The sequence below is a fragment of the Balaenoptera ricei genome, chromosome 8 (assembly GCF_028023285.1).
Source record: "Balaenoptera ricei isolate mBalRic1 chromosome 8, mBalRic1.hap2, whole genome shotgun sequence".
In the NCBI taxonomy this organism is placed as follows: Eukaryota; Metazoa; Chordata; class Mammalia; order Artiodactyla; family Balaenopteridae; genus Balaenoptera; species Balaenoptera ricei.
The window spans coordinates 46104455-46111659 of NC_082646.1; the positions used below are offsets into that span (position 1 = coordinate 46104455).

The 7205-nt window shown below is 38.1% G+C and overlaps 1 pseudogene; it reads right to left on the minus strand.

Annotated features, from left to right (window-relative positions):
* Positions 1-578: 578 nt before the first annotated feature.
* LOC132369737 (disks large homolog 3-like) lies at positions 579-2511 on the minus strand (annotated as a pseudogene).
* Positions 2512-7205: the final 4694 nt, after the last annotated feature.

Consider the following 7205-nt stretch of genomic DNA (forward strand, 5'->3'; position numbering starts at 1 on the left):
AAATTAAAGCATTTCTCTAATAACACAGTACCATTGATGAAATCTCCATAGATTTTCTAGTCCAAGTGCGTGTAAATATATAATAAACTATATGAGAGTACATAATACATATATAATTTCTATATATTTATATAAATTATATATATATATATCTATATATAAATAAGATACTTTCTATCGCCGTGACCACGCCGTCCCAAGCCTCAAGGCAGTGTACAGATCGTAGCAAAGCTGGGTAGCCTCTCCTCGCGGGGTGCACGGGGCTCACTTCATAAGCCACGCAGCTGTCCAGTCTGTCTTTTCATCAGTCCTCCTCTCTTCTCTTCGCTTCAGCTTGGTTTTATGCAAACAATGACTCTGATGGATTTGCACCTGTGCTAGTGCTTGGGAAAGGTCCATGCAGGAATGGGCACAGTCACATGATGAGTAAGATGGCATCATCCCAAAAAATAAACTAAAACAAAACAAAAATTAAAAAAAACAGGACTAGAAAACAATTTTTTGGACATATCTAAAAAAGGGGACAAGAACAATAGTCATTTGTTCTCCCCATGGGGGACAGGAATGAAGAGGGAGGAGGGAAGGGGGAGTTGATTTCTTCTGTTCACAATAGAATGGTTACAGGGGATTCTTCAGAGTTTTTCAGGCAAGGGACCCAAATGTAGTGCCCAGACTGGTCCTCAATGATTTGTTTGGTTTTATTATAAATCTCTTCCAGTGAGTCACCCTGTACAATGGCTGTGAAGTATTCTCCAAACTCCTGCTCCAGATTCATGGCTTTGTCATAGATCTTATTTGCTTGTTCACACATCTGCCGTCAGTTCATTTCCATAAGCGCTCCAATGGACTTGGGCTTGATGAAAATGGCAATGGGATAAAGTTGTGACTGCTGCAGCCTCTTGATAGCATTGCCAGAAACATCTAAGATGCAGTGCTTGCCCCTCTCCCCAACTCCCTTCACTGACTAGATGCTGGTCCCATAGAGATTATCGTTGAATTGGCCTGCCTCAATGAACTTGTCCTGAATATCCTTCTCCATCTGTTCTCGGGAGACCACAAAGTGGTAGTCTTGCCCAACCACTTCATCATCACGCCGAGGCCAGGTAGTATGTTGTACACAAAATCCAAATTTATGTGGGAACTCCGAAATCAGGTCATCGTTGACTCTGTCCTTCATTGGGCCCAGGATGACAGGCCTTGCATAGTGAATTTCTTGCTGTGTCACTGGCTCATATGACAAAATAGCATCCTCCTGTCCTTTGGAACTGCTTTCACTGTCACTGGTGTTGGACGTCACTCCCTGTTCCTGTACGCTGCTCTCCTATACCATGTTTTCTTTGCTCTTGTAAAATGAAAACTTTTGAGAGAGGCAGAAACTCTTTTTACGTTTTGTGGTGTTTTTTTTTTTTTGACATCTTTATTGGAGTATAATTGCTTTACAATGGTATGTTAATTTCTGCTGTATAACAAAGTGAATCAGCTATACATATACATATGTTCCCATATCCCCTTCCTCTTGTGTCTTCCTCCCACCCTCCTCATCCCACCCCTCTAGGTGGTCACAAAGCACTGAGCTGACCTCCCTGTGCTATGCGGCTGCTTCCCACTAGCTATCTATTTTACATTTGGTAGTGTATATATGTCCATGCCACTCTCTCACTTCTTCCCAGCTTACCCTTCCCCCTCACTGTGTCCTCAAGTCCATTTTCTACATCTGCATCTTTATTCCTGTCCTGCCCCTAGGTTCTTCAGAACCATTTTTTTTTTTTTTAGATTCCATATATGTGTGTTAGCATATGGTATTTGTTTTTCTCTTTCTGACTTACTTCACTCTGTAAGACAGTCTCTAGGTCCATTCACTCACTATAAATAACTCAATTTCGTTTCTTTTTATGGCTGAGTAATATTCCATTGTATATATGTGCCACATCTTCTTTATCCATTCATCTGTCAATGGACACTTAGGTTGTTTCCATTTCCTGGCTATTGTAAATAGTGTTGCAATGAACATTGTGGTACATGACTCTATTTGAATTATGATTTTCTCAGGGTATATGCCCAGTAGTGGGATTGCTGGGTCGTATGGTAGTTCTATTTTTAGTTTTTTAAAGAACCTCCACACTGTTCTCCATAGTGGCTGATGGACCTGTTAGACACAATCATCCCCGTCCTGGCATGAAACTTCACGGTTTTCATTCGAGCCCTTTCTTTCTTTTCCACCCTCTTCTTACTGGGGATTACACTGATTTGCTCACTTTCTCCGTGTGGGGTCACCAGTCTCACTTGCCACCACTCATCATCAGAGGCGTTAATGACAGTAGAATGTCACCAAAGGAGAAGCTGAGGTCTTGGCTCGGCAGGCAGCGGTCCTGAGTCTGGTCATAATCAAACAAGGCCCTGACATACAAGGACCTCTTCTCACTCGTTTGCAGGGACCGACCCAGACCCAGAGCTCATGCTGCTGTTCATCATTTGCTCTTGCAAGTCATGTATCTTAGATTCAAAGCGACTGTATTCTGGCGCTGGGTGGGAGTCCAGGTCTAGTGCTGAGAAAGTGTCAGCTCAGGCTGGCCCCTTTGTCTCTCGCAGAAGACCAGGGACCCAAAGTGGGGCATGTGGGGGGAGGGGAGGAGGCAGGGGAGGGGGATGGGAGGAGGGGAAGGGAGGAGGAGGAGATGCCTGAGGCGCACGAGGTGGGGCGTGGGGGAAGGAGCGGCGCCCGCCACCCTCCGCCTCTCTCCCCATTCTTATACTGCTTCCTGACCACTTTTTTTTAGTCCCATTTGCTGTTCCCTCCAGCTCCCCTTTCATGACTTACCATTAAGTGAATTGCAGTTACAAAAACAGAATATGTATTATGACCCATTTATGATATATTTGTATATATAGATATTTAGAGTATGAAAGTACGAGTTGTGTCTGTGTAAGCTAGGTCTAAAAATATATATATATATATACCAAAATGCTAGTAGGCAATGGAGATATTCTGGGTCAATTTCACATTAATCATTTCTATAGTTTTTTAATGCTTTTGCAATTATCATGTATAAATTTTAAAATTGGAGAGTCAATTAAAAATTCACCAATAATATTTACGTGCTGTTTAATTATACTTGTATGTTAATTATTCCCTCAAGCCCAAATTTTTTCCCCTGAATTACAGATCAGGGTGACCATAGTCACACTCAACTCACTCCCCCATCTTTCTTCTGTGCCTCAACAGTACCCAAATCATACTTTTCTCTAGGTAGTACTTTGCTGCAGCTACGTCTTTTATTCTTTTTTTAAAATTTTATTTTATTTATTTTTTTACACAGCAGGTTCTTATTAGTTATCATTTTATACATATTAGTGTATATATGTCAATCCCAGTCTCCCAATTCATCACACCAGCCTCACCCCCACGCCCACTATTTTCCCCCCTTGGTGTCCATATATTTGTTCTCTACATCTGTGTCTCTATTTCTGCCCTACAAACCAGTTAATCTGTATCATTTTTCTAGTTCCACATCTATGCATTAATATACAATATTTGTTTTTCTTTCTGACTTACTTCACTCTGTATGACAGTCTCTAGATTCATCCACATCTCTACAAATGACCCAATTTCGTTCTTTTTTATGGCTGAGCAATATTCCATTGAATATATGTACCACAACTTCTTTATCTATTTGTCTGTTGATGGGCATTTAGGTTGTTTCCATGACCTGGCTATTGTAAATAGTGCTGCAATGAACATTAGGGTGCATGTGTCTTTTTGAATTATGGTTTTCTCTGGGTATATGCCCAGTAGTGGGATTGCTGGGTCATATGGTAATTCTATTTTTGTTTTTTAAGGAAACTCCATACTGTTCTCCATAGTGGCTGTATCAATTTACATTCCCACCAACAGTGCAAGAGGGTTCTCTTTTCTCTACACCTTCTCCAGCATTTGTTGTTTGTAGATTTCCTGATGATGCCCATTCTAACTGGTGTGAGGTGATACCTCATTGTAGTTTTGATCTGCATTTCTCTAATAATTAGTGATGTTGAGCAGCATTTCATGTGCTTCTTGGCCATCTGTATGTCTTCTTTGGAGAAATGTCTATTTAGGTCTTCTTCCGATTTTTTGATTGGGTTGTTTGTTTTTTTTAATATTGAGCTGCATGAGTTGTTTATATATTTTGGAGATTAGTGCTTTGTTCATTGATTCGTTAGCAAATATTTTCTCCCATTCTGAGGGTTGGTTTTTCATCTTGTTTGTAGTTTCCTTTGCTGTGCAAAAGCTTTTAAGTTTCATTAGGTTCCATTTGTTTATTTTTGTTTTTATTTCCATTACCCCAGAAGGTGGATCAAAAAAGATCTTGCTATGATTTATATCAAAGAGTGTTCTTCCTATGTTTTCCTCTAAGAGTTTTATAGTCTCCAGTCTTACATTTAGGTCTCTAATTTTGAGTTTATTTTTGTGTATGGTGTTAGGGAGTGTTCTAATTTCATTCTTTTACATGTAGCTCTCCAGTTTTCCCAGCACCACTTATTGAAGAGACTGTCTTTTCTCCATTGTATATTCTTGCCTCCTTTATCAAAAATAAAATGACCATAGGTGTGTGGGTTAATCTCTGGGCTTTCTAGTCTGTTCCACTGATCTATATTTCTGTTTTTGTGCCAGTACCATACTGTCTTGATTATTGTGGCTTTGTAGTATAGTCTGAAGTCAGGGAGTCTGATTCCTCTAGCTCCGTTTTTTTTCCCTTAAGACTGCTTTGGTTATTCGGGGTCTTTTTTGTCTACATACAAATTTTAAGATTTTTTGTTCTACTTCTGTAAAAAATGCCATTGGTAATTTGATAGGGATTGCATTGAATCTGTAAATTGCTTTATAGTCATTTTCACAATGTTGATTCTTCCAATCCAAGAACATGGTATATCTCTCCATCGGTTTGTATCATCTTTAATTACTTTCATCAGTGTCTTATAGTTTTCTGCATACAGGTCTTTTGTCTCCCTAGGTAGGTTTATTCCTAGGTATTTTATTCTTTTTGTTGCAATGGTAAATGGGAGTGTTTCCTTAATTTCTCTTTCAGAATTTTCATCCTTAGTGTATAGGAATGCAAGAGATTTCTGTGCATTAATTTTGTATCCTGCAACTTTACCAAATTCATTGATTAGCTCTAGTAGTTTTCTGGTGGCATCTTTAGGATTATCTATGTATAGTATCATTTCATCTGCAAACAGTGACAGTTTTACTTCTTTTCCAATTTGTATTCCTTTTATTTCTTTTTCTTCTCTGATTGCCGTGGCTAGGACTTCCAGAACTATGTTGAATAATAGTGGTGAGAGTGGACATCCTTGTCTCGTTCCTGATCTTAGAGGAAATGCTTTCAGTTTTTCACCATTGAGAATGATGTTTGCTGTGGGTTTGTCGTATATGGACTTTATTATGTTGAGGTAGGTTCCCCCTACGCCCACTTTCTGGAGAGTTTTTATCATAAATGGTTGTTGAATTTTGTCAAAAGCTTTTTCTGCATCTATTGAGATGATCATATGGTTTTTCTTCTTCAATTTGTTAATATGGTGTATCACATTGATTGATTTGTGTATATTGAAGAATCCTTGCATCCCTGGGATAACTCCCACTTGATCATGGTGTATGATCCTTTTAATGTGTTGTTTTATTCTGTTTGCTAGTATTTTGTTGAGGATTTTTGCATCTATATTCATCAGTGATATTGGTCTGTAATTTTTTTTTAGTATCTTTGTCTGGTTTTGGTATCAGGATGATCGTAGCCTCATAGAATGAGTTTGGGAGTGTTCCTTCCTCTGCAATTTTTTGGAAGAGTTTGAGAAGGACAGGTGTTAGCTCTTCTCTAAATGTTTGATAGAATTCACCTGTGAAGCCATCTGGTCCTGGACTTTCGTTTGTTGGAAGATTTTTAATCACAGTTTCAATTTCATTACTTGTGATTGGTCTATTCATATTGTGTATTTCCTCCTGGTTCAGTTTTGGAAGGTTATACCTTTCTAAGAATTTGTCCATTTCTCCCAGGTTGTCCAATTTTTTGGCTAAAGTTGTGTGTAGTAATCTCTTAGGATGCTTTGTATTTCTGTGGTGTCTGCTGTAACTTCTCTGTTTTCATTTCTAATTTTATTGATTTGAGTTCTCTCCCTCTTTTCCTTGATGACTCTGGCTAATGGTTTATCAATTTTGTTTATCTTGTCAAAGAACCAGTTTTAGTTTTATTGATTTTTGCTATTGTTTTCTTTGTTTCTATTTCATTTATTTCTGCTCTGATCTTTATGATTTCTTTCGTTGTACTAACTTTGTGTTTTGTTTGTTCTTCTTTCTCTAGTTCCTTTAGTTTAAGTTTAGATTGTTTATTTGAGATTTTTCTTTTTTCTTGAGGTAGGCTTTTATTGCTATAAACTTCCCTCTTAGAACAGCTTTTGCTGCATCCCATAGGTTTTGCATTGTCGTATTTTCGTTGTTATTTGTCTCTAGGTATTTTTTGATTTCCTCTTTGATTTCTTCAGTGATCTCTTGGTTATTTAGTAACGTATTGTTTAGCCTCCATGTGTTTGTGCTTTTTACGGTTTTTCCCTGTAATTGATTTCTAATCTCATAGCGTTGTGGTCAGAAAAGATGCTTGATATGACTTCAATTTTCTTAAATTTACTGAGGCTTGATTTGTGTCCCAAGATGTGATCTATCCTGGAGAATGTTCCTTGTGCACTTGAGAAGAAAGTGTAATCTGCTGTTTTTAGATGGAATGTCCTATAAATATCAATTAAATCTATCTGGTCTATTGTGCCATTTAAAGCTTCTGTTTCCTTATTAATTTTCTGTTTGGATGATCTGTCCATTGTGTGTGTAAGTGAGGTGTTACAGTACCCCACTATTATTGTATTACTGTCGATTTCCTCTTTTATAGCTGTTAGCAGTTGCCTTATGTATTGAGGTGCTCCTATGTTGGGTGCATATATATTTATAATTGTTATATCTTCTTCTTGGATTGATCCCTTGATCATTATGTAGTGTCCTTCCTTGTCTCTTGTAACATTCTTTATTTTAAAGTCTATTTTATCTGATATGAGTATTGCTACTCCAGCTTTCTTTTGATTTCTATTTGCATGGAATATCTTTTTCCATCCCCTCACTTTCAGTCTGTATGTGTCCCTAGGTGTGAAGTGGGTCTCTTGTAAACAGCATATATATGGGTCCTGTTTTT